Genomic DNA, 27,695 nt, shown 5'->3' with positions numbered 1-27,695 from the left:
TACCAACCAGAGGAATGCATAGGACTTGTCTCGAGGCGCCTTAAGGGAAAGTGGGGTAAAGTGGGTGGGGAGCAGGCTCAGAGGAAGAAGAGAAAGTAGGACGCGGACAAGCAGAAGCAGCAGCGGCTGGGGGCTTTTCCTCAGGTTGACATTAAAATGAATGATATGCAAACGAATGCAGAGCATATGCGAACGCCGGCCCCGATGGCAGTGGGGAGAGCGGGATCCTGAGCCCACTTGCCGCAGGTCGCCTGGCGCCTTGGGGACCAAGGCCGAGCGCGGCGGGCGGAGCGCGCCCCCTGCCGGCAGAACGCGCAGGTGGCCCGGGTCCCCCGAAGGGCTTGCGAAGGGGGTGAGGGGGGGTGCGGCGGCCGAAGGAGGGGCGCCCGCTTCCCGTCCCGGAGTAGACACCGCGGCTCCGGGAGCAGCGAGGCCGTCGGGCTGCGACTGCTCCGAGGTGGGTGTGCGCGGTGCGCTCAGCTCGCCCGCCCTCCCGGGGCGCGGCCTGCGCGGGGCGGGGGCGCACAGCGAGGAGTCCGCCCCGCACCGGGTTGCCCCGCGCCACACGCACTGGCTACGCACTGGGACTCCTCGGCCCGCTCCCACTCCACGGCCCCGCTCTCCTGCATCCACATGGGGGTCCCACGCGCGGCCTGGCGCTCCTGGGGTCCCTACGTCCTGAGTCGGATCCCATAGCCAAGTCCACCGGGCGCGTCCCGGGACCCCTCGGCCACCGGGGCGGTGGAGGCGGGAGCCGCTCTGGGCGTTGGGCGGCGCCGGGCGCACGGAACCGGGCCTCTCTCCGGCGGCCGGCGCCCCGGGGCGGAGCGAGCGCGATGGGCGTCGGGCTGGAGGCAGGTGGCGCAGCGGCGGCGGGGCGCGGGAGGCGGGGGCGGAGCGCGCGGGGCGGGGGCCGCGGGGCTCCGTGAGACGCGCGGGCGAGCGCGCGGCAGCAGAGCCGAAGGCACGGCGGCTGGACCCGGCGGCCGCCGAGGCCGAAACCGCCCGGGCGGCGTGCGGGCTTTGTTCCCGCGCTGGGGGCCGAACGCACTCGGCATGGCCCAGGCGGTCGCCCCGCGCGCCAGGACCCCGCCGCGCGCCTGAGCCCCGCGCAGCGCGAGAAGACAGCGTGCGGATCGCCCCCAAGTTATGGAGGTGGCGACCCAGTGAGAAGGAAAAGCCACTTCGGGAGCCGGGTTGCGAGAGAGCTACGGTCCTCTGGAGCTCCAGACCGTAAGTGCCGCCTCTGCCCCGTTCAACACCACCGCTGTCACCCTACTTTGCGGTTGGCTGCCATCACGGGGGTCCTCACTGTGCACCCCCGTTCCAGCCCCGCCACTTTACAAAGTTCGTGCCCACGGTAGGGTGGAGCCAACTCTGCCCACTCATTTGACTGAGTGCAGCCACCCTAGGTGAGCAGACAGCTCGACCTGTCCAGAGTGCGTGTGGTTGATCTTTAGGTGGGAGCTGAGTCGGTGGGGTTGTATGGGCTCCCCAACCACCACCCACAAGCGCCCCCTGGGGTGCTGGGTTTCCTGACAAAGACTGGTAGCCTGAATGACAGGGCTCAGAACTGACGGGAGAAGAGGGCAACCTTCCTGGGAGACAGTGCTGGCAGGAGAGGGTCTGCTGCTTTCTCTAGCCCTTCCCCCTCTGATTTTGGTCCCTGGATCAGCCATTAGGGCCTTGGGGCTGAGCATCCTTCCTGATGGTGGGGAGGGGATCCTGACCGCCCTCCCTGGGGTCCTGACAGCCAGGTGCAGGCACAGCCTCCGGCTCTGATCCTTCTCACAGGCTTTGGGAACGGTCCATCTGTGTGTAGGGCAGGCCCAGAGCCAGGCTGTGGGAACAGCGGGGAGGAGGTGTGAGGAGGTGTGAGCACCGCGGAGGGACAGATGGCTGGAGATTCAGCCGGAGTCGGGCTGACTAAGGTGGAGCAGAAGGCAGCCAAGCTGGCAGCTCCTGGCTTTGAGCCGCTGCCTTTCAACTCAGCCCTGAACTTGGTGTGTTTGGGTTTCTTGACCACAGTGCTGGCTGGACCCCCGGTGTCCCCCACCCCCACCCCGTGAATAGAACTATCTGGTCATGTGAGCTGAAGCTGACTCTCAGAGCCCAATTCCTCAAAATAACAGCCGATCTCATGCTCCCGTTTGTAGGGTTGATCCCAGTAACTGTCACACCCCGTCCCTCCTATCCTGAGGCCAGGATGTGGCTTCATTATGTCTGGCTGGGTGTGTGCTTCCTCCCAGTGCTCAGAAACAGGAGGTTCCCAGGCAGCCACTCAGAGGATGGGGCTGGCAGAAGACAAAAGGAGCGGTCACTATGCCCTGGCATTGCCCTTGCAAGTTGCTGGAAGGTTTCAGAAACTTCTCAAGGCTGGGACTCTCTCATCTCAAGACCCCAGGGGCTGGTCCTAGAGAGTTCAGCCTATACCTGGCCAGAATGCACTTGGCTCCTGGCCTGGGAAGAGGTAGGGAAGCCCTGTGAGAGATTTCTGGTCATGTGCATGGAGGGATCCTGATAGGGCTACCCTGGGGTCATGATGTCACCCCATCTCCGTCCACTGAAGGGCGGAAGCCACAAGATGTGGCTGTCCCCAGTTGGCACTAGGAGCCACTGGTAGAGCACCAAGCTGAGAAAAATGCCACTGTTTGGGACTGGTTTTGGGGGTGGGGGTCACAGCCACTCTTGTGCATTGAGAGGGGAAAGGCAGAGAAAAGAGGAACCCTGTGAACAGAAGGAGCAGATGTGGTGCTCAGTGCTACCCGGGAGCTAGTCAGACACAGGGAGGGAGAATATCACGTTAGGACTGATTTTCTGGCGGAATCCACCCTCCTGGGAGGTGCTGTGATCTTGATGAGAGGGGAGAGAGGGAGGACCGTGTGTGCCTGGCACACCACCATCTTTTGCTGTGTGCCAAGCTGAAGCTGGCATATGGAAGACGCCCCTGGACAGTTCCCTGCAGGGTGCTCTGGGGCTGCTGTGGGCCACCCAGCAGTCCTGGAGGTCAGGCCTCTCCTCCGACACTGGGTTATCCATGTCATTGAGTGACCACTTCCAGGAAATCTCTCTGATTGGGTTCCTCACAGTCTCACCTCTGCACGACTGAAAGAAACTCATGTTCCTTTCCCCACAAGGGTCTGGGAGTGTTGGCGGGCTGGCTCACTGGGCCACACAATCTGGAGCCAGTAGGTTTGCCCACCATGGAGGGTCAGGCTTGGCTTCAGTCTCTTCTGATGCAGACAGGAGGGTGTGTCAGGAGAGGCGTTTCCCACCACTTTCTGGAATGGTCTTCCCTCCCCTCTGCTGCCGGATGAGTTTTGGGGGGCTCTGATTCATTCTCAGCCTCCCACGTGCCAGTAGGATGGTGGCGAATTAAACGGATCTAGATATCCTCCACCACCAGGAGGGAAGAGAACCCACTTAGTTCATTCATGTCTGCACGGCTGTGCGTGTGTCCGCCGGGTGCGTGCCCATAGAATCCAGCACAGGACAAGCGGTGTGCGGGTCGCTGGGCTGGCCATGCCTGGGACGAGGGGACAGGTTCTGTGGGTCTTGCATGCTTGGCCATTGTTGTTCCTTGCACTTGCCAGACTCTAGGTCTGCCTGGTGCACAACAGGGTCACCACATCTTCTTTAGCAGTGACTGTGATCTTCAGAACTTAGCCTATTGTCCTATCCGGATCCCTACACCCAGCCAGACAGGCTTGGTGGGGTGAGTTTGATGATAACCCAGCCCGGCTTTGTAGCGCCCCTGCCTGTGTCCTGGGAGCCTTCTGTCAGGTCTTCTCCTTAGCATCCTTAGAACTCTGGGTATATCCCAAGGGCTGCAAGTGACCAGGGTTGGCACGATGAGTGGGGAGCCCTCTGCTGGGCTGCCTCAGGCAAGTGGGGTATAGCTGCCTTACAGTCCTCGGGTAGCCACATTGCTGACATTGCTGGCCTTCATGAAGCTGGGCCAACCTGGTTCAGACCTCAGAGGACTGAGTGGAGGCTAGATGTCAATCAAAACCATCTGGAAACCACCGGGACCGTGCTTGACTATTACAAAGGACACAGACCCACTGCAGGATAAATCCACATCCACTGGGTAGTGTCACACACACACACACACACACACACACACACACACACACGTCCCCTGAAGGTGGTCAGTAGTGAAGCTTTGCTGAGGCTACCCTGCCTGTACATAGCTGTCCCTGGAGAGTGTTTGCCACTGTGGACTAAAAGCATGCTCCATGCTGTGCAGAAGTGAATGACAAAATAACACAGGGGGAAAGTCCACCTCACCTTTGGGACCAGCACTGGCCCGCCTAATCTCACTGGGGCCTCACAGCATGCCCAGAGTGGTGGCCAACGTCACCCACCCACTTTACAGACTCAAGGAGGCTCTTTGGATACCTGAGGCTGAAGGACACTTGGGGTTCCCGTGAGTTCTGGTCCATCAAATGTGTTGGCTTGCAGCCACGCAGAGTCTGTGTATATCTGGGTTAACCAGCTGTATTCCCTAGAAGGGAAGGACTTTGGGGGACCAAAGAGGTGCAGGACTCTATAGGGATAGGCCGTGGGTCTAAGGCTCCTTTCTACAAGGAGACCAGACCAGGGGTACGGGGTTCAGTTGTGACCCCCAACAAAGTAGTCACTTGCTAAACTGCCTTTGTGGTTCCCAGTCTCCTCAGCTGAGTTGAGTGGATATCCTCCTATCCCGGTGGGCCTGTCACCCTTCCTGGACACAGTGATCAGACACAGTTCTGTTTCTGAGGTCCCCAGACTGGAGAGGGGTGTGAGAGCAAGGTTGAAGGGCTTCTCTTGCATAGAACCTGGTTCTTGGTAGAGATGGCCGTCAGCCCCAGTGGACAAGGCTGGGCAGAACCTGGCATCCGGGTGTGTACCTCAGATGATGGGAGGGAGCGGTAAGCACTCAGTTCCTAGTTTCCACATCCGCGCTCAGCCAGACCAGGTGGAGAGCAGCTTGGCAGAGGCTGCCCCTTCCCTTGAGCGACAGCACACTTCCTGAGGCAATAAAACAGAAGTTCAAGCTCTCGCTCTCTGTAATTTGTGGGACCTCGGGGCAAGCCAGATGTCACCGGGAAAGGAAAACAAAGATGAATTTGGCTATAATAAGGAAGATGTCTCCAGGCCAAGACTCCTAGAGTACAGCCTGCAGCTCCTGAGCTTCTCTGCCTCCCTTTCAGCCTCTCGGGGCCAGTTTACCTCCGTGCTCCAAGTCTCCCAGGCAGATCCTGAGGCCCCTCATAGGGGAGACAGCATAGTCAGTTTACTCAAGGGAGAGGCAAAAGAAGGCATGAGGGGACAGGAACACTCCCTGACACACTCTCAGGGATTTGTGTATCTCAGTAGCCAAGGTTGACAAGGAATCAGAAGGAAGTTCACCCCACTGGATCATCCAGAGGACAGCCCAAAGAACACCTGATTTGGCTGTGACAGGTCCCATATTACATCCAGAGAAGGCAAGTGGCAAGAGATTCGGGGGTGGGGGAATACCCTATCTGTGGAATCTCTCTCCTGTCCTCAGAAAGGAAAGGGAGAACACATTGGCTTTCAGGGACTCACGGCTGTGTGGCATGCTTCAAAGTATTTGCCTTTTCTGTGCCTCTGATTTCAAATATGTCTGTTGGGGGAACAGACTGTCCTATCCACTCATAGCACCTAGTGTGATCTCTGGGTCTGAGGTGGATGAGAGCATCAGGTAGCCATACCTACGTCTCCCTGCTCTCTTCCCGACTCCTGAGCTGGATGCTTGCCCTCTTGTTCTAATGAGCAGTATGGCCTTGGCCTCCCGCATAGCATCTCTCCTCTCATGGAGACAGTGGGCGAACATGGAGCTAAGCCTCGGGGCTACGCGTGTCACACCCTTTGAGCACCCATTTAGTGGGAAGGAAACCAGGAAAAAGCTGGTAGAACATTCCCTGAAACTGCTCAAGTAAGAAAGCTACAGGGTGGGGACATGATGCGCTCACTGACCGCTGTGGCTCTGAGGATGTGATGTGTGCTGCAGGGTGTACTGTACCCAGGGACCCAGGTTTAGCTGAGGGCTCTGCCAAGGAGGACTGTGGCCTCCATCCCCACGGCTCTCCCCAAACTGGGAAAGATCTCTGTGAAGAGCCCAGAGAGGCCCCGCAGCATACAGACAGAAGTCACGGGGCAGTGAGCCAGGTGGGATTGTGAAGGGGTCCTCAGATGATAGTTTGTGTGCCTGAGGACCTGGTCAGTCTGTAGCACACATCCGGCAGAGAGGATGCCTCCAGCTCTTACCAGAGTCCATCAACCTGTCTGCAAGGCCCTGTGTGCTTGTATAGAAGATACAAGGGTATGGCTGCTGCACAGACAATGGACAGCATAGACTTTGGGACAGGGCTGTGAGGACCATTGTGTACACGTGTGCAAGCAAGTGCTGGTGTGCAGGGCAGGGGTGTGTGTGTGTGTGTGTGTGTGTGTGTATGTGTGTGTGTGTGTGTGTGCAGTGCAGACACAGAATGTGTCATTTTGGCTTGTGTTTCCAAGCTCTTCCGGTTATAGCGATATCTGCCCCTCCCTCCTTCTATCCCTCACACAAATAAGTTCTCACCGTGTGGCTCTAGCTAGCCCAGAACTCCCTGTGTAGACCAGGTTGGTCCCAAACTCCTAGAGATCCACTCGCCTCTGCTTCCTAAATTCTGAGATTGAGTGTGCAAGCTCAGTCAGGTAGCCATGCGTGTTGTTTCCATCCCTGACTCACGTTACTGGGGACGCCGGGCAGGTTCTGAGGGGTGGACTTTATGGGTCTATATTCCCTGGCTTTCAAAGGATAAACAGAAGAGAAAAGCCGCTTGCCTGGTGGCTAGGGCTGGTTGTGTGGTTACGTGGTCCTCCCTGCCAGGGACAGGTGCCACCCAAGGTCCCCTGCTGCCTTGGGGACGCCTGACCAGTGCCTGTAGGGGGTTGTTTGAACAGTAGCATTTCTGCCTGCAAGCTGTCACCGTGTTTGATTCCACAAACAGCCACCGGGCTCCCAGGCACCTGCTCTGTGACCAGATGTTCTAAACCCGGTTTTGTTCCTAGCCTCTCTGCTTCTACCCTTGCTCCCAAGTCTATCCTGTGTGAGCAGCCGGGGGGGAGGGGGAGGGTTTGCCACCAATGCCAAGCATGTGCACCCCTCCAGGAAGGAAGCTGAGCTACAGATTGTTAGACCACATAACCCTCAGATCCCGCTGGCCACTCACACTGTTTTGCCCCCTCCTGTTTCCCAGATGTGCCAGGCCTGTGAGACTTTCCCTGGTCCCCTTTGCCTGTAAGACTCTCCTCTCCCCATCTTGTCTTCCCCAAATGTCTCTTTGGTAGCCCCTACCCCCTTTCACCTCCTCTGCTCTGTTTTCTCTGTGGTAGGACTCGCCTTACGCTATGCGGTGTCCTTCGAGTATCTGGACACCAGCTGCCATCCAGATATCTCCCAGGGTCAGGCTTTGCCTGTTCTAAACCATTTCACTTGGAGGTGGAAGGCATTCAGCAATAGGTCTTTGTTTACCTGCAGTGTTCCTGCTGGCTAGGAGCTTCCCGCTGGGGGAGCATCGCTTCCTGAATCCTGTATGTTTGTCATCTCTCTGTCTGCACCCTACCTGGCACCTGCAGGGTGGCACTGGCCTTGGGATTTCAGGCCCACCGTTCCAGGAGGCAGCTTGAACTCACTCAGGATGTTTCTGGAACTGTTGACCTCCCAGATAGACATTTCCCGAGGGATCATTCACTCATTGGTAATAGCCCCTACAGGTACAGAGGAAGAAAAGGTGCAGACAGGGAAACCAGCCGCTCACCGAGGACCCGGAATTCACCTGTTTGCATAGATAGAACAGGTGATCTCACAACATGGCTGTTTTGCTATGGTCACAGTTTCCAGGGCAGGATGAGGACAGAGCCCATGGGGATAGCATCCTTGCCCCATGGCCTCTGGGTATTTCATGTCTTGGCTACCAGGACCATTAGTGCATCAGAACCTCAGCCGGGAGCAAACCTGAGTCATGGCAGGTCAGTGCTGGAGCCACAGTGGTTCCTAAGCTGACCTTGGAGTCTCAAAGCGCCTTCCGTGTGGCCTTGGGTAGATGTCTGAGCAGCTGTGCTGTCTGGAGAGCTGTGCTGGCCTGCTGAGAGGAGAAGCAAGAGTCAGGCTGACCTCTGGGCACACTAGGAAGGTCGGGACAGGCTGGGCCTTGGGCATCCCAGCAGTGTCTGCACCCAGTGTGGGTGATGCCAGGCCTGAGGATGAGGTGGTCTGCTGGGGGAGATAAATGTCTGTTCTCCACCTGCCTCTCAGTCTGTGCCCAGAGGTCAGTCAGTCTTGTAGTCACCCCGGAGCAGCTGAGATCCATCTCTGGCTGGTATGCCCCCCCCCGTGGTCAAGGTTACTGAGTCCCTGGCTACCTGGCTCTGACCCCCACCAAACAGGGAAGCAGGTGGCGAAGAGCAGGTGCCCTCATGGCCCAGACCCTCTCCAGCTCCTGGACAGAGGCAGAACCCCAGGACCAGATCTCCTGGGGACACAGTGAGCTGATTAGTTTTTGCTCTCCCCCAAATATGAAAGCAGTGAACCTCTCAGTGTACAGAGTGACGGGGATGGGGGGAGTTACGTACTCCCTGTGCAACCCTCCATGCAGTAGGGGTGGGGTGAGCTGCACGTGGGAACCCTAGCTAGCATGGCTGTGGAGCAGCTCTAAGGATTTCAGGGAGCCCTTGGCTCCCCTCATCTGAGATATTAGCCTGGAGCTCCACCCACAAGCTCACAGGTGGGCAAGGACTCTACGGATGGATGGAGCACTGTAGCCGCCTGTGCTCCACACTGAGACCCGTCCTCAGTTAAAACAAAATGCAGTGGGTGGAGATTGGTCCTCTGACAGTGATTGGCACCTGCTGCCGGCAGAACCCAGCAAATGCTGGCCCTGTGGGACAGCAAGTGGAGGGGTGAGTGATTGAGTCTCAGCCTGGGCTATGGGAGGTCCCTGGCTGGCTCTGCTCTCCTGGTAAAGGAACTGTGCAGAAACCTGCAGGAGGGGCAGAGCCAGTGACCGCTCTCCAAGGGTTTTTGTGGTTATGTGAAGACCCTGAGGCAGGAACATGCCTGACACACTGGAGGAACAGCAAGGAGATTTAGGGTGCAGAAACACTCGGGGTGAGCAAGAAGAGAGGCGTTGAGACGTGCTTGGGAGACCGCCCCGTGGTGGAGACCCTGCTTCAGCAGGCATAAGTCACAACACGTGAAAAAGGAACAAGTGTTTCCTGTTAGCCCTCTTGGCACTAAAGTCCCCAAGGGCCTGGTGTAGTGACCTCTCGCCAATCTCCAACCCAGAAGGTGCTAACGATATGTTTTACAGATGGGGAAACTGAGGTTTGAGGGACTCATAAACCTCAAGCCAGCAGCTGGCTTGTCCCTAATGAAGATTCCTATCTACTAATCCCCCTGTGGTGGATGCTCACAGATAAAGGGATGGGGTCAACCATGGGTCATGGCTCTGACATTACACGCAATAAACATGTGGCCCAAGGCTTGACCTGGTGACTGCCACCTATCACAGGGACCCAAATGGGTGCCCAGATCTTGAAAATTGCTCTGTGGAACAGGGGTCAGACAACACCAGTATTAGGGAGGTCCGGCTAGGATGCTGTGGCCCTCATGCATCCTGAAGGTGGTGGCAGATTGAAGTTTGTGATGTTCTACTGTACGGGAGGACTGAAAGCCTCGGGCTATACCTCAGTGGTGAGCGCTCTCCTGGTGTAAGCAAGCTCCTCCCTCCCACCTGCAGTACAAAAAGGTGTCAAAGGATCCCGTTGCAGCCTTTAAGCCCCAGAATCACCCTGTCCTGGGTGGCAGTGGGACCCTGAGCCCCCAAGAGTCACCAGGTGTATTGACTATTACTGGTTGTTCTTGGTCCCTTCTGCTCTAATATATAACACCACAGCCAAAAGCAGGGTTTCTTCACATTAGCGATTCCAAGTCATAGTTCATCACAGAGGGTAGAAACTCAAGGCAGGGACTAAAAAGAGGCTTGCTTGCTAGTCCACAAAGTATAACCTCCAAGGACGTACAGCTGGAACCACAGGGAGCACTGCTGGCTGGCTGGCCTGTAGGCTAGCTTACAGACAACTAGCTTTCTTACCTGGTTCCGTGCCACCTGCCTAGGGAATGGTGCCTCCCACAGTGGGCTGTACCTGCTCACCTCTGGTGAAACAATCAGGCATGCCCAAAAGCCTATCTGATCTGAGCAACTCCTCAGTGGAGGAATTCCTCTCAGATGACTTTAGGCTATGTTGAGTTGAGAGTTAAAGCTAACCACAATACCTGACCTCTCAGTGTGGGGCTGCTCCCTTCTCTGATGGGAAAAGTGAGTCTCCAGCATGCAGGTAGTGGTTCTTAACCCAGCAGTAGACAAGAGAGGTGTGGGCAAGGTTAAGAGCCTGCTGAATCAATCAATCAATCTCTCTCTCTCTCTCTCTCTCTCTCTCTCTCTCTCTCTCTCTCACACACACACACACACACACACACACACACACACACACACACACACACACACACTGGCCTCTATCCTAAGAACATCCACATGAGGACTGTGAGACAGACTGCAACATACCGGTTCCTTGTGCTACCCGCTTCTCTGCTCAGAAAAGTGCCCTGCCAAGTTCCCATGCACGCTTGCGTTCCTGGCTGTTGTATGCACCTGTGGGTCCCTAGCATCTCAGTGGAGTGACCTCAGGCGGCTCCATGCCCTCTGTGACACTCTGTTAGATGGAAGCCATCCCAAAGCCGGATGCCTGGCAGGCGCCTCTTCCCAGGAACGATCCTCAAAGGCTCCGCCCCCAGATCTCAAGGTCCCTTGAGAGCGGTTGGTGGGATGAGTCAAAATACCCATAAGGTTCCCGCTGGAAAGGTAGGCAGCTTCGCCAGCCCCACGGCTCCCCCAGAGCAGCTGTACCAGCATCAACACCAACACCAGGCCCATCTGCCTGCTTGGAACCTTCCCAGGGCCAGGAGGGGAGATTGGCTGGGATGGGCAGGAAACAGTTTCCAACCACTGTGGATCAACCCTTGTCCTAAAGCTGGGAAAGGAGAGGAGTGCAGCTCTGGGGTCTCTGTGTGTGTCCACCATGACGTGGTCTACAGCCGAGATGATATGGACGTCCCCACCCTAAGACATGACCAGTGGGAGACATCTATGCTCAAGACTAGCAAATGTGTCTCTCTACACACAATCCCAGGGTCTTTGGTTTAACTGTGGGGATCGCTGCTTGCCGCCCCCCCAGATCCAGGGCTGGGGAGGTGAGCCTGAGTACCCAAGAGGCTGAGGGCTGAGGTGGGGGCCACTCTGAGCTGCAAAGTGAGTTCCAGGGTGGCTGGGCTAGGATGAGAGCGTGTCTTAAATGAACAGCAAATAAAGCAATGATGTTAACCCAAGAGTGGGTTAGTCCACCTCCCGGTTGTGTCCTAGTCCCCAGAACAGGCCTGCACAATGGGCCAGGTAGGGATTCTATTCTCCCGTTGTCCTGGAGAGGTACACGGTGGACCTTAGGGAGCCCAGTACCCATGTTCAGATGCAGGACTTTATGTCAGGGGTCCTTCCCACCCCACAGCCGCTGTACTGACTGCACGTTGCGCTGAGATCAGTCGTGGCGTGCTGAGCTGTGTTCAGAAGTCACAACCTCCACGTCCTGCGATGCACAGTGTGGCTGCAGTCTCGGCGTCCGTGTAGGGCTTGTGCCTTATGGCTCAGAGCAGAAGCAGATCAGACCCTCACACCCACCAGTTGGTGTTTGCAGGAAGTGTGGCTTGCAGCCGCTCCAGACGGGCACTCCAGCTGCAGCTGCTGTGTGATCCTGCAGCAGGAGGCTGATCTGGACCCCTGCAACTGGGAGCTCAGGAGGCACTGCTTAGCTGAGGCTAGCCCTTAGCAAGGGCAGAGAGGCCTGTGTGCCATGCTCCCAGCAGAAGGGAGAGCCTCCTGTTTCCCAGTAAGAATACCAAGGTTACCCCACTCCACGAGGTCAACACTGACTTCAAACCCTGATGCTGTACCTACTCTCCCTCACCTTCCTTTTCCGTGGTCCATCTCAGCCCTGTAGTCTTGCCAAGGAGGGAGAGAGTGGGAAATTTGGTGGGCACCGTTTAGAGCCGGGTAGCCATGTGGACGAGGGCCCGTGTGGACCAGGTGGGCCCTCTTCGCTGTATGCATGGGCAACATCTCACCCTCCCTGGGCTTCTGTTTCCCTATCTCTGAAATGGAGATTGGAAAAGCCTTTCCTGTCTCATCCTTATCATCTGCCAAGCGCAGGCTGGAAGGGATAGATAAGCTAACGTCTTGCCCAGGGCACAGGCTGTGCTGCCAGAATACGGTCTCCCCTCGACTCTGGCCAGTCCTGGGAATTTGACCTTGGATGGGTCTCAGTACTTGGCAAGCCCAGCTTGGAGGTCATGATGGCTCACTGTGATGCTCCCCAGGGGAGGCCAGCAAGACTTCCTCCTTCCTTGAAAACAAGCAAGCAGAAGATGTCTGCATGACGATGAGGTGGCACTGGAAGAAGGACCAGATGGGGAGATGTGGAGCGGAGGACACCTGCCTCAGGTGCAGGAGAGCGTATTCAAATTGTAAGGGCCGAGGCAGTACCCGTGTGCCCATTCCCGCTGGCCTCCGCAGTAGATCAAACCAGGACTAGCTGGTTCCTGCCCTCCAGCCTTCACCATCCAGCAGGATCTGGGAAGCCGTGTGTGTATGTGCTGTCCCTGAGGCCGTAGCAGCAGAGTCCTAGAGCAACAGAGTAGGAATGGCAGAGGCAGCCCAGGCCAGACCCCCACCCAAGACTCTGAAAAAAGGCGCCTGCTTGGCAGCCTCGGATCAGGAAATCCCGGCTGGCAGGGTGCCACCACCTCCCTGCCACCCTGATCCGTCACCAGCCAGACATATTTCGGATCCTTGCCAGGAAAGGGGGAGGGGTGTTAGGGGGAGGGGGAGGGATGCACCCAGCACCCCCTGCTCCATGCCATCCTTGCTGCTGCCTGTGTGTAATTAACAGAGTAATTAAAAACAGGATGAGTTAATTGGCATTCATTTATGTGGCAGATGTTTTTAATTGAGGCAGGAAACAATTTACCTGTTTACATAAACAATGGCAAAAGCGGGCTTGTAAAACACATTTAAAAAATTTTTTTTTCTCCCTCCCCCTGCCTAAAAAGAAGAATTGAAATCACTGGGTCTCCCCTGTGTAGCCCTGGCCTCACAGTAAGAGTGGGAGCCCCGCAGCGGGGAGGGCGGGTGGCTCCGGTCTGCCAGGAGGAAACATCTGTTTGCCGGTTGCTTCCAGCAAAGACTGTTTCCTTAAATTCTGAGAAAGGATGTGTTGTTCCTAGGGTGTGGGAGTCTGCTTGAGGTGACAGCTGTCCAGGTCACTGTGGCCATTGGGAGGCCTGGCAAAGCAAGGCCCAGACAGATCCGGCCACCCTTCTGGGCTGAGAGGCAGGGCTTCCCTTCCTATGCCTGCGCTGTGAATGTGGTGCTGTGCATGGGTCTGTGAAGAGGGCTACTACCCTTCCCCGTGTGGCAACTGCGATTTAGAGTGAAATAGAAATTACAATTCAGTTCTCTTTCCATAGCCACCTGTCAAAGGCTGGGTACCAAACAAGGGCTCTGGAGCAATAGATGTAGAAGGACTTAGCGATGCAGGGGGACTCAGCAACACATGCGGGGGGAGATCACAGAAAGCTTAGCACATGAGAAAGCCGTCACTCCAGAAGTCGCCTGATTACAGAGACACAGTGCTTACTGTATGCCTCGCCTGCTTTCCACGTTGTAACACGCATGTTAATTACTCTAATTCCACATCGTGTTCCCATGGTAACTCCTGAAAGGGGTAGGATGATTCCCTTGGTGGGGCAGAGCTGAGATCTGAACTCCGGGTCCATACTGGAAAACACCTTGGCTTTGTTGAGTGGAGAAATGCCAAGGTAGGGCAGTTGACTCAGAGACATTTGGTCTGGGGGGTCTTGTTCGGTTTGGTTTGAGACAGTTCTCATTTTGTAGTCCTGGTTGCCCGGGAACTTTCTATGTAGACCAAGCTGACCTCAAATTCATGAAGATCCACCTGCTTGTGCCTCCCAGTGCTGGGATTAAAGGGTGGTTTTCTCTTTTTAAAGAGTAAACATGACCAAAACAGCACTTAGCTAGAAATGCCAGAAAGACCCCAGAGATACAGGAACTGTTAGCTGAGCAGAACCTGGTGGAGGGGACAGGCATGCTGTCCTTGTGTCCAAACACCCAGAAGTCATCTACCCAGGTCACTCACATCTCCTCATTGCCTCCTCACCTGCAGAGGAATGACAGCTTCAGAGGTCGTGTCTGAGGTGACACACTGGCCCAAGGCCAAGCAGGCAGCAAACCCTCAAAATGGTCTTTTCACGAATGTCAAGGGCAGAGGGGACCTGAGGTGTCTAGTGTGCTTTTATGGAATCTGGGCTTTTGGAGACCTTCAGCTGGGAGTTTGCAGATCTCTGGGGACACTTAGGGCAGCATAGAGAATAGAACATTCTGGAGTCCATCAAGCATGAAGGCTTTGATTGGAGAAAGTGCCCCAGGGCTCTACCGTAGAGTGACAGAGGATCCTCCCCAGGTCAGCTTGAATCTGGGCTTCATAGACTAAGCCTTACCTGGAGAGCCAGCCACAGCACTTGTTTGTTTGTTTGTTTGTTTGTTTGTTTGGGGAGATCATGAATAGGGGAGTCAGAGGACAGCATGTGGGAGTCAAATCTCCTTCTCCTCCTGGTTTCGGAGTCGGAACTCAGATCACAGGCATGGGGGCAAGTGTTTTTATCCACTGGGCCATCCCACCAGCCCCACAGACATAAATGTTCAGGTCATCCAGAGGACAACATGCTGGACAAACAGCCTGCAGGGGCTCTGGGCCGGGAGCTGAGTAGCCTTAGAAGAATGTCAGACTTTCAGAGCGCATGGTTGGGGATTGCCCAGGACTGTATAAGCCCTGACCTCGGCAGTAGTGTCCTGACAAGCCCCAACAGAGGCCTAGACCCACGTGGTCTCCCTGGGGCACCTCTGCAAGAGCAGAAAGATCATGGGTTCCCTTTGATGTGGGCTCAGACACAGGTCCTAGGCCTGGATCTTGCTGGGCCTTCTCAGGGCAGCCCTCTATCATGGGTATGGAAGGACAGAATGTTCTCACCTGGGCAAGATAGGAGAATGCTGTAGGCCTGTCCCTTCCGGACTCTTGGGCATTTGGTGCTTGTCCTGTGACCGGGTAGATCATGTCCTCAGGTGGACTCTAAAATTCTAAAGTCCTCTGTGGACTCCAGAGTGTCACCTGCCCTTTGCGTTGTCACTGGAGTGAGCATGAGAACCCTCCAGCGCTTTGGGAAGAATTTCTCCCTGTGCCTTTCACGTACAACCACTAGTCCCTGGTCAGCCTTCAGCATCCACGTGAGCAGTGTCATTATTTTAACGTTGCAGCACACCTCTGTGGGTTCAGGGGGTGTGCCACAGTTCACACGTCTTTAAACAAAAGAAAACACTGGCCATCGGTGGGACCTAGGGCTCCTTGCTTGGCTGGACAGGGCAGTCCTGCTGTTGGCCTCTTCTCAGGGTTTGGGTACTGTCCTGCTTTGGGACATCACAGGGACAGATTTCACTGTTGATGCCAGGCAAAGACCGATTGAGCCAGAGAGGCTTGCCTCACAGTGATGGCGAGGGAGTTCCTTGGGTTTGTCAGTTCCTCATTTTGTCTTGTTTTCCTTTGAAAGAATCCGCACTGGTGTACTCGGGTTTTGTTTTATATCACACTGCTCTGCGGTTCTGATGATTGAACTCGGAGTCTTACCCATGCCAGTACTCAACCACTAGGCTACCACCTCCACTACTCATTTATTCGGGACGAGCCTTTGCTATGTAGTCCTGCCTGGCCTGGAACTCACCTATGTAGATGAGGCAGGCTGTGAACTCACAAAGATCTGCCTGCCTCTCTGCCTTCTGAGTGCTGGGACTAGAAGCATGTACCACCATACCTGGCCTATTATTATTATTTTTTTAAATGTGTGTGTGTGACACATGTTAGTGCCATATGTGGACAGGTACCCACAGAAGCCAGAAGGGAATGTTAGATCTCCTGGAGCTGGAGTTATATAGGTGGCTATGAACCAACCACCCAATACAGGTGCTGGAAACTCCGAGCTTTTAACCATGGAGCAGTCTCTCCAGCTGCTTTGAGACAGGGTGTCACTAAGTTGCCCAGGCTAGCCTTGAACTTGCAATGCTCCCCAGCATCCCAAGTGGCAGCTTGCAATCCTGCACCACCAGGCCCAGGTTCCGGTGCGGTACCTATTTAGTGATTTAAAAACTTTTATTTCATTTTTAAGATTTATTATGTTTAATTATGGGCATGTGGATGTGACTGCAGGCTCCTACAGAGGACAGAGATGTCCGAGCCTCCTGGAGCTGGAGTTATGTGCTGTTCTGAGCCACTTGACATGGATGCTGGGAATCGACCTCCATCCTGTAAACGGGGTGCGTTCCCTTAAGCCCTCTTCTCTCTGAGCCGTCTCTCAGCCCAACTTGCAATGATCTGTTCTCGGTTATCACTGTCCCCCTACTGCCTCCAGCCCAAACAGGGTTCATTCTCCTCCACTACCTAGAGGTGACCCAGGCTTGGCACTGCTGGTGACCGGTGTGAATTATAACAATAAGGACACAATTTAATATAGAGGACAGCGGGGAGGCAGGGGAGGTCCTCACCTGTGCTTTCCACAGCAGCTTCTTCCTCCTCGAACACACACCATGTGTATACATAAGGTCACCTTGTGACCAGCCAGGGTGTTGTGCTTTCTCTCTGGCTTGCATGCCCTTCCCCGGAGAAGACGGACATGTAAACACCAGCCTCCACCACCAGTGCAAGCCTGCTCATACATATAGATACATGCACACACATGCATGCATACATGGATGCATGCACACAGTGCATATATACACAGATACAGGCACATACATGCATGCACACACACATATATACACAGATACAGGCACATACATGCATGCACACACAGATACATGCACATATATGCATGCACACACAGATGCGTGCACACACGCATGTATACACAGATGCGTGCACACATGCATGTATTCACAGACGCATGCACACACTCTGTGTGGGTGTATGTTCAGGTATCTGTGACACAGTATGCATGTGGAGGTCAGAGAACAATCTGGGGTATCAGCGGTCCTCACCTTCTACTTTGCTTGAGACAGAGTCTCTTGTCTGACGGGACATATCAGGCTAGCGGGTCACAAGCTTCTGAGGTTATCTTGCCACCACCCCCATCTTGCTCTAGGGACACCAAGAGGTCAGGCATGCATCAGGGCTTCTAGATCTGAACTCAGATATCCACGCCTTTACATCAAGCCCTTTACTCAATGAGTCATCTCCCCTGCCCCACATTTTTCCTTACTGATGGCGTTTTTCTTGTCCCTCCGCTGGAAGGCTTGGTTCTGGTCTCTTTCAGAGACATAGTGAGGTACCCTTCTAAGTGCCCTGGGTCATAACCTAGCTGGGCACAGTCAGTGCCAATGAAGCAGGTGGGAAGTACCCAGGTAGCCACAACCCAACCTCATTATTCCCATTTGTCCTTATTAAGCTGTGCTGGGCTGCGAGGTGACTTCTTGGTGACATGGCAGGAAGGGTGCAGACCCATCTACATCCCTTGAATGCCAGGACCCATGCTGAGTTAAGGGGGCCCTTCCTCCCTGTCCTTCCCCAAGCCTGGCAGCCTCCCCTGGCAGTGGGCGGCCCAGATGGTGAGGCACCTCCCCCACGGCTCTCTGGGAGTTGTTGGCTGTGCAGCCCTAGCAGCTGGGGGAGGAATGTGTTTCCTTTGCGAGCCAGCCGCAGGGTGAGCAGGCCTGGACATCTGGATCCCATTCGCAGGCTTGTGGACAGTATGGAAGACTTTAATTCCAGTGCTCCCCATCCTCCCCTGCCTTTTAACTCTGTTTGGCCCAGGGTGCTGTGAGCACAGAGCATGCCAGGGTTCTGGGTGCTCTCACAGGTAGGCGTGGCCTTCAGCATCTTCTTTTGGGGAATCAGAGCTCAGATTCTTGCTCTGGAAGCATCACAGCACTCTGTCCTGCAGGAGTGCCACCCCATTTTTTTTTGGACTCACTTTTTCTCCACGTTTTTTTTTTCCTGCAGTTAAGATACACAGTGTCACCTGTATAAATTGTCACTCAGGGGCCACTTCTCCGTATCAGTGAATGGCATTTGTGTGACATGCTTATAAGAGGAGTCCTTGAGGTATAGCCACACAGAAGAAAATAGAAAACCACACAGTCTGAAGACAACTCTGCGTGCACACATGATCAACAGACATTGCCTGATGGGCCCCTCCCGTCCAGGGAAAGTACCTTCCTGTCTTTGAACACCATACTAAGCTGTTTGCAAAACGTCATACCCAGGCACCAGCGCGCGGGGTGTGCTCGTTGGAGTCTGGCTTCTTCACCCAGCTGTGTGTTTCTGAGGTGGAGTCATGATACGTTCCTTTCTCACTGTGGTGTGGATTTTGGCTGTTTAGCTATGGCAGTTCTCGATGGTCGGCTTTTTTGGTTTCCATTTAGGCCTCTTCTGATCAATTCTCTGCTCATGAGTTACAAAGCTGCTACGCCTTGGGTCCGCCAGTATGCTTGACAAATGCTGGCCCGTGGGTTTCCAACACAGGATGTCCCAGTCAGTTGTTGGTGTGTAACAAAGCACCCCAGACTGAGCTCTGGTGCTACCACTGATCTCCTGCAGGGGGCGCCTCGGATGAGCTCCTCAGGCTGCTATTCTGTCCTCAGCGGGTGGTGTGGGAATTTTCTCCGGGGGTGGGGGGGTGGGGGGTGGGGGGATGGGCGGTTGAATCTGTCAGGCAGAGTATGCGTGGGGGTTACAGACAGAGAGCATAGCTGTACCAAAGCAGCTGCAGTGGACTGTCTGCACCCGGCATGGATGAGAGCCGCCCCCAGCCACAGAGATCAAATCTTTCCCTAGTCTCCCCCAGGCGATATATACTCTAGCACCCATCCTAGATCCTGAGGTGCAATTAGGGCAGAACAGCATACAGATGGCTAGGGGGTGACTAGAATATCAGATAAGGGGCCATGACCCTCCCGCCCCATCCTCTGAGGGAATTGTCAGCAGTCCCCAGCCCGATCATGATGGATTCCTGTGAGCAGGCACAGTTGATCTGATGAAGATGGCAGGTCTTTTGCTCAGAAGGTAGTGCGACAGCCGGCCTCGTCTTCAGCTCTATGGTTGGCCTGGCGGAGGCTTGCAGATCTTTTGAGTGCTAGGCACTCTGGACCAGCTGGACCCGTGTGTGTGTGTGTGTGTGTGTGTGTGTGTGTGTGTGTGTGCATGTGGGGTGTGTGTGTGTGTGCATGCATGTGGTGTGTGTGTGTGTGCATGTGTGTGTGTGCATGTGCATGTGGGGGGTGTGTGTGTGGGCATGTGCATGTGGGGTGTGTGTGTGTGTGTGTGCATGTGCATGTGCATGTGGGGGGTGTGTGTGTATGCATGCATGTGGTGTGTGTGTGTGTGCATGTGCATGTGGTGTGTGTGTGGGGTGTGTGTGTGTGCATGTGTGTGTGTGCATGTGCATGTGGGGTGTGTGTGTGTGCATGTGCATGTGGGGTGTGTGTGTGCATGTGGGGGGTGTGTGTGTGTGCATGTGCATGTGGGGTGTGTGTGTGTGCATGTGCATGTGGGGTGTGTGTGTGTGTGCATGTGCATGTGGGGTGTGTGTGTGTGTGCATGTGCATGTGGGGTGTGTGTGTGTATGCATGTGGTGTGTGTGTGTGTGTGCATGTGCATGTGGGGTGTGTGTGTGTATGCATGTGGTGTGTGTGTGTGTGCATGTGCATGTGGGGTGTGTGTGGGGTGTGTGTGTGCATGTGTGTGTGTGTGTGCATGTGCATGTGGGGTGTGTGTATGCATGCATGTGGTGTGTGTGTGTGTGCATGTGCATGTGGTGTGGGGGGTGTGTGTGTGCATGTGTGTGTGTGCATGTGCATGTGGTGTGTGTGTGCATGTGTGTGTGTGCATGTGTGTGTGTGCATGTGCATGTGGGGTGTGTGTGTGTGTGTGTGTGCATGTGCATGTGGGGTGTGTGTGTGTGTGTGTGTGTGTGTCTGTGTGTGTGATGCCCCCCAGTGGTCTGAACCTGTTTACCCATAGTTCCACAAGGGAGCAGGTGGGGCTGGCAGCAGGTGACACCAAGCTGTACTGTCTTACGTCTCTTTCACCGCATCCTGATGGCCAGAGCAGGTCTGAGGCTGAGTCTGTTCAAAGGACCAGCAAGTGGCCGTGTCTCTCCAGAACGAGCTGGTGTCAAGGCCGCAGAGGAATGCTGCTGTGTAATGTGGAGTGACCGGAACAGGATAGGAGAAGTATCCCAGTGCCGTGCTTTCCCCCATGGATAAATGGAGTTCTGACACCCCACAGCTTTATCGTGGAAAACGCTCTCTGTAAAGAGGAACCTGTCTAACGTGTCAGGCATGATGAGGACGGCCTTCTTCCTCTGTGGCCCCACCACCCCCATGTACAAGTCCCGCCCACCCATGGTAGGTACTCGTCCTAGACTCTTCTCTATTTCTCTTCCCTCAGTTTCAGTGGTGATGATACCCAGGGCCTACCACATACTAGGCAAGTACTCTTCCACTAACCTACACCCCCAGGTCATTTCTCTATTTTTTGCTTCTGAAACGGGAGTCTTGCTGCATGGACCAGGCTGGTCTAAAACTTGCAATCCTCCTGCTTCAGACTCTCAAGTAACAAGCTCACGGATGAACACATTGAGCCTCAACTCTGAGCATGTGAGTTGGTGCACATGCCCTGCTGACTCTCGTGAGATGTGCTGGGTTCTACCTCCTTGACTTGTAGGTGAGAAACCTGAAGCTCGGTGTAGGAAACAGCCAGTAATGTTCCCACGGTGAGCTGGAACCCAAGTTGCTCCATTCCTGCCTGCCTCTTGTCCTCCCGGACTTTAAAGATGGGGAAGAGTCAGCCTCCCATCACAGGGAGCAGGGCAGACTTGGCATCTGCGAAACTCTTGCATTTGCTGCCTCAACCAGCCTCACCCCAAAATGCGCTCCCATTTTGCTGGTGGGTACCAAAGATCAGAGTTATTCGAGGTAACCCCTTAGTTTTCACAGTTAGAATAGGAACCAGGTCTCCTGCCTTCCAGCCCTCCCCTATTACTCTGGTGACCTTTTGACCTTCATTGTTACCATGGACCAGGGACCATGGGGTTCTTGGGTTCTTCTTGAGATGACCCAGTGCTGGACCAGAGGAAGGGCAGTGGCAGTGGCAGGCAGGGTTAAAACCAGAGAGTGGCACTGAGTCAGACCTCTGAGAGCAAGGCAGGGCCAAGAAGAACCAACCCTGCTTGACTCGAGGTCCTGTCACCACTGGGGCAGAAGGGCTGCCTGGCCAATAGAACACAGAGCAGGAAACACTAATCCCTGTATTTTGGTATTATTACTTATTCATGGCCGTGAAGGCTGATGGAGACCAGATGTGGGAAGCCACTGAAGCAGACACCTGGGACTCATTAGGGCCGAATCCCACCCACTCCCAAGTTCCTTGCCTGAGGGATCAAAGCTGGGTGCTTCTGATCCTAGCCTTGAACAGGACAGGATGGAGCTCAGCCCCTAGGTCAGACTCCTCTCCTAGACACGGAGTCTCCCAGAGGAAGCCCTCAGCTCTTTGCTGTGTCTTGGGCCTGGGAGCCCAGGTCTAACCCAGCCCTTCTGCTGGAGACCAGCGCCCAAATTCCTCCTGTGAATCCCACAAGAAAGCTCCAGAAGAGAGCCAGTATGTCCTCTGGAAGTTTGTCCTGGGTTGAAAAGATGACAGTCTTACACGAGTCCTCTAATGACCAGATGTTGTAGCTAGGCCTCAGTGTCCAGGACAGGAGCCCCGACGTCCCCACACCAAGACCAGGCCTTGGCCAAGGATGGGGGATGGGAAGGATAGACCAACGCCTGTTAGATCAGTGGCCTCAAAGGACTTGTACCCCAGTGGCTGTGCTGCCTATCAGCCAACACCTTTCATTTTCAAAAGGGCCCATCCGAATGTTAGGCAGTTCGAAACCCCTCAGGACCAGAATTGCTGGGACACGTCCGTGATGCACAACCCATGGCTCTGAGTAGTCAAGGAAGGCAACTCTGTCGGTATGGAGCTGCGGTTCTCTAGCTCCCTTTTGTCCCCAGCCTGTGGGCCTCCCAGCATGTCCCTGTCGCATCGTCCTGATGGTCCTGAGGCATCCTGAAGTGCACCTTTGCTGGGTTGGTTCGCACCATGTCACGATCCCACGTATCTGGGCTCCCTGTCCACTGCTTTGCTTGTGAGTGTGCAGAATGAGAGCTTGCTGTGAAGGGTATCCGGTTATCTGTGATTAGATGAGGCTGTCGGTCTTCGAGGGTTGAAAGACCTCTAATCTCCTATGACATTTGTTTATGTAGTGTATGTGTGTGAGGACATACTCCAGGGTGCATGTGTGAGGGTCAGAGGACAACTTATAGAGTTGGTTCACTGACTTGCACCGTGTTGGTTCTGGGGTTCAGTCGGTCTCAGGTTGTCAGGTTTGGTGGCAAATACCCTTATTCACTGAGTCGTCTTGCCAGCCCTGCAAAGCCATTTTAAATGGAGATCTCTAAATGGATGGATGAGTGAGTGGGTGGATGGCACAGGTAAGTGGGTGGATGGGTTGTGTATGAGTGATACATTCATGGGTTAATGGGTGGGTGCTGGTTAGGGATAGGAGGAATGGGTGGAAAAGTAGATGGATGGATAGATGGACGTGGGCGACCGACCAATGGTGGGTGGGTGGATGGATGGGTGGATGGATGGATGGGTGGATGGATGATGGATGGATAGATGGGTGGGTAGGCAGAAGGATAGAGAGATGAATGGATGGATGATGGATGGATGGATGGGTGGGTAGGTGGATGGATGGGTGGATGGATGGATGGATGGATGGATAGACGAAAGGCCTGTAAATGGATGACTGGGTAGATGGATGAGTAGATGATGGATAGGTGGATGGATGGATAGATGGATGGATGGATGAGTAGATGTGTGGATGAATGGATGGATAGATGAATGGATGGTTGGATGGATGAGTGGGTGGGTAGATGGAAGGCCTGTAAATGGATGACTGGGTAGATGGATGAGTAAATGATGGATAGGTGGATGAATGGATGGGTAGATGTGTGGATGGATGGATGGATGATGGATGGGTGGATTGATAGATGGGTAGATGATGGATGGATAGGTGGATGAATGATGGATAAGTAAGTGGGTGGATGACGGATGGATTATGGATAGGTAGCTGGATGGTGGTTGAGTGGGTGGAATGATGATAGGTGGATGGATAGGTGAATGATGGATGGGTGGGTGGAGATGGATGTAAATACTGCCGGAGACACTTTAGTAGCCTGTGTGGGGGCATCGAAATGCTGCAATATTCCAAACAGTCTTACCGTCTGTGGTCTCTGGCAGCCATGGGACTCCCCGCCTCTCAGTTTTCCCATCTTTCCCATGGGAATGCTGTTGCCCAACTTTCGGGAGCCTCCAGGGAGCAGATTCATCAAAACAAAACAAAAGACCACAGTCACGACAAAGATACGAAGGGAGAGAGTGGAGTTCTGGAGGAGGTAGGGTTTCCACAGAAGGACCCTAGCCAGTGCAAAGGCTCTGGGGCAGGAGCATCTGAGGCAGGAGAGTGAGACTGGATGGTGAGCAGAGAGGGGACAGTCAGCCTTAATTGGCAGGCTTGGGAATGTGTCCTGGGGAGTAGCTGACCCTACTGAGTCTGAGGAAATCCAATCATGTGGGTTTACCTTGGCCTTGGTGGCATAGGATTGGACCACTGCCCAGGCAAACGTAGGGACTAGAATCCAGAGATAAGGGCTCTGTGGTCTTTACACACTGTGGCATTGCAGTGACCTCAAGTGACCTTGAGTATTGGGATAATCTACCAAGTTATGGGGATGCATGAGATGGTGATCTCATCTCTCAGGATCTCCTATCTTTGACCATCTCACATTTCCTACAGGATAGCATAGTATCTCTCATGTCTGTCTCTGACATTCTATCTATCTATCTATCTATCTATCTATCTATCTATCTATCTATCTATCTATCTGTCTATCTCTCTCTCTCTATCTATCTCTCTCTCTCTCCCTCCTTCTGTTAGTGTAAGGGAGATGTGGGGAGGGAGTTTGAGTGCACATGTTGTGGAAGCCAAAATTACAGCCCCGCGTGTCATGCTTCAGGTGTCGCCTACCCCTTTTCACGTTTGAAAACAGGGTCTCTTGAAACTCGCTAAGTAGACTGGCCAGCCAGCAAGCCCCAGGAGCCCTCTCTCCCACTCTGCACCCAGTGCTGGAATTACAAGAAGGTGCCACTGTGCTCAGTTCCCAATACATGGGTACTAGGGATCAAACTCAGAGTCTTGGTTTGATTTCCAGTACCAACTTACCCACAGCCCTAGAACACTGTAGGTTCGTGACCGAAAGAGAAAATAGCCCTTGCTAGCACACAGCTTCCTTCATCCAATGGCATGCTGTATACCTTTGAATTTTCACTGGGGTCCCCAAATCATAGATGTAGAAACAGATAGCCCTCCTAGGTCACAGTGTCCTGTGTCTGAACCTATTGTTGCCAAGCGTGCTTTGGTCTTCTACCTTTGATTGAGGACTTTGCTATGGGACACTGGGTGCCCTCCCCCAGTATTGAGGGGTTACATGGTTAGGCCTGGGAGCCTTGATACCTCCATGTGCTTTCAAGCCCCTGCCTGCCCACGGTCAGCCCAGAAGTAAAGAGACAGTCTGGCCCTTTCAGCAGCTTTGTCCAGTCTCCAAGAAGAAGAAACTTCACATCTGACCTCCTCCTGGAAGAGGTCACACTTACTGTGCCTCAGTTTCCTTATCTGCCAACCACATGGGTTTATGGTGGGTGGGGACAGCAGGAGGTGACACACACAGAGCATCTCGGCTTTGACTTTGTGCTCACACCTGCCTCTGAGACCTGTCGATGTACACAGTGACCTAGGTCACAGCAGGGGTCAGTCAAGCCAGGCTCTGAACTTGGTAGGGACAGAAAGGTCTGAAGAGACCCAGCTAGAAAGATTGTCAGCTCCATGCTGGACCTAGGCCAGTTCCCAGCTGGGAGGGCGGGCTGGGAACCACAGCCGAAGGGGACAGTGATGGATGGAGTGGCCTGTTCCGGCACATTCCGTGTTCTTTCCCACAGGCCCCGCCTGGCTTCCTCTGTGGATGCTCAGCATGGACAACACGGGGCTCCCCTGGGCCCGCAAGCAGCTACAGGGCCTGGGAATTTTCTGGAGGGTGGGAACAGGATGGGAAGTAGCAGAGACTGAGATGGGCTGGGGAGGAGCCAGGCCCTTCTCACCCTCTTTCTCCCCAGAGATTGTCCTAGGCTTTGCGGACTTGAGGCACCAGAGGATGGTGCCACTGCCTGCTGGCTCCCTACTCATTCACGTCCCTCAGGGGATCCCCAAATCCCCTCTGCCAGACCCTATATGCAGTTTCTAGGATCCAGGATAGAGAGACTGAAAAGTCCCTTTCTGGGGAGGATTGGCGGGAAGATACCATCATATATATATGTGTGTGTGTGTGTGTGTGTGTGTGTGTGTGTGTGTGTGTGTGTGTGTGTGTATACATATATATATGTATGTATATTGAAAGGCTGGACATGCTTTAGAGACCTTGGAAACTGGCTGGGGTCACCGGGCTGTAGGGCCTCTGAGACCAGCAGGGCAATCTACCCAAACCTAGTTATATTTCTGGCTTCTCAGCTGGGCTTCACTGGACCACTCTGTGCCTTAGTTTCCCAACCTGTAAGGTGGAGCAGGATTGTAGGGTTGAGGGCTGTTGGGAATATCAAATGAGGCTCTCGTAAAGCAGACATTCCTCTCCACAGAGAAGAGAGCCACGTGTTAGACTGTATGATGCCATGAGAGCCTTACCTCCTTCCCTCGGGATGAAGGAGCTGGGCATGGGGCTCCTCCCACAGCATCCCCGACCTGCGACCTGCATAGCACCAGAAGTGAAATGCTGTCCTAAGTCAAGCAGCAAGCACTAAGGAGCTGGTGACAGATGTTCCCCAGAAACCACTCTAGGTGGGGTGACCACACAACCCTGTGTGCTCTCTGCTGGTATGAAGGTTGACCTGGGGGCACGGGCATGGATGTGGCTCCCTGGGCATCTCTGGGCTTTATCCACATGGTTCTCACTGTGGCTGCACCATGCCAGTTGCCTGTATTAAAAAAACAAAACACACATAAAACAAAAAACAAAAAAAAAAACAAAAACCAAAAAACCACCACAGCAATGGCTTGGCTAAGAGCTGGTGCACAGTACCCATCCTGGATGCCCCACCCACATCCGTGAGCCCTGACAGCATCCTTTGGAACACAGGGTCAACAAGGCTGCACCCAAGACTGCTGTGATGTTTACTCGCACCTGCTCACCCCACAGATCCAACTAAACAGGCAAAAGAACCTCTACCCAGCTACCTGGGAACACAACGTAGAACCTGGGGACACAGGCCTGGGCAGGTGGGGACAGAAAGGACAGCACGGCTTGGGACTGATGGACAAGACCCAGCTCTGTACTGCACAGCTGAGTGGTTTTGGAGAAATCACTTCCTGGGCCTCCCTCAGTTTCCCCTTTGTGGAAAGGTGGAGCTGTAACAGTGCCTCTAGGAGAGTGTGAAGGCAGATTCCAGCAGAAGTATGGCTGAGGCCAGGGGGTTGACCTTGGTGGAACAAAAGGGAAGGACACAGCTCCAAGGTGCCTAGATTTCAGCGTGGTCTGGGTCTCCCCAGCACTGCTCTGGGTACACCGACCTCCCACTAGCACTTACAGGCCTGCTGAAAAGCAAGAACTCCCTCTCGGTGGGTTCCCAGGTCATCCGATAGTGGAGTATGGTACCTGGTCAGTTCTTGCCCAGGCTCACGTGGAATGTGTCTAGAGGGTCCTGGGGGAAGCGGGGCAGGAAGATATAGTCTGGGAAGGACAGGTCTATTGGTCTCAAACCTGCCATTGACTTTTCGGAGCCTGTGGGAGCCACGCCGCCTTCCCAGCCACTGCAGCGCGAAGAGGAACAGTAATGGGAATTAACAGTGAATCTGGAGATGCAGCTCAGTGGGTAGCTCCTGTAGCTTCTGTACTGTGCACAAAACCCTGGGTTCAAACCCCAGCACCCATACACCGGCGCGGCGGCACACACTTGTAATCCCAGCTTTCAAAAAGCAGAAGCAGAAGGATCAGAAGTTCAAGGCCATCTTTGGCCACACAACAAACCTCTAAATAAATAAAATATTGGTGGTACAGGTCCCTATGAATGACACCCCCACCTCTTTTCACACACTCACACACACACACACACAAACACGCACACAAACACTCTCACACACACACTCATACACACAAACACACACACCTGTGAGCACACATGCATATGCACACACACACACACTCACACACACCTGTGAGCACACATGCATACGCACACACACACACACTCACACACACAAACACACACACCTGTGAGAACTCATGCATATTCGTGCACACACACACACACGCACACGCACACAC

General features: G+C 54.4%; 1 protein-coding gene across 6 annotated transcripts in view; it reads left to right on the top strand.

Moving 5' to 3' along the window:
* The window catches only part of Cbfa2t3 (CBFA2/RUNX1 partner transcriptional co-repressor 3), a 74,215-nt gene that overhangs the window by 19,342 nt on the left and 27,178 nt on the right, over positions 1 to 27,695 (top strand). For 2 of the 6 annotated variants that reach the window (XM_063278153.1, XM_006255772.5), the window contains exon 1: positions 477 to 1,233. The exons of 2 other annotated variants lie outside the window; for them this stretch is intronic. The gene's annotated coding sequence lies outside the window, so the exon portion shown is untranslated. 2 more of the 6 variants (XM_063278155.1, XM_063278154.1) reach the window with 2 other exon arrangements.

The sequence above is a fragment of the Rattus norvegicus genome, chromosome 19 (genome assembly GCF_036323735.1).
Source record: "Rattus norvegicus strain BN/NHsdMcwi chromosome 19, GRCr8, whole genome shotgun sequence".
Classification (NCBI taxonomy): domain Eukaryota; kingdom Metazoa; phylum Chordata; class Mammalia; order Rodentia; family Muridae; genus Rattus; species Rattus norvegicus.
This window is presented reverse-complemented; position numbering and strand designations above follow the sequence as displayed.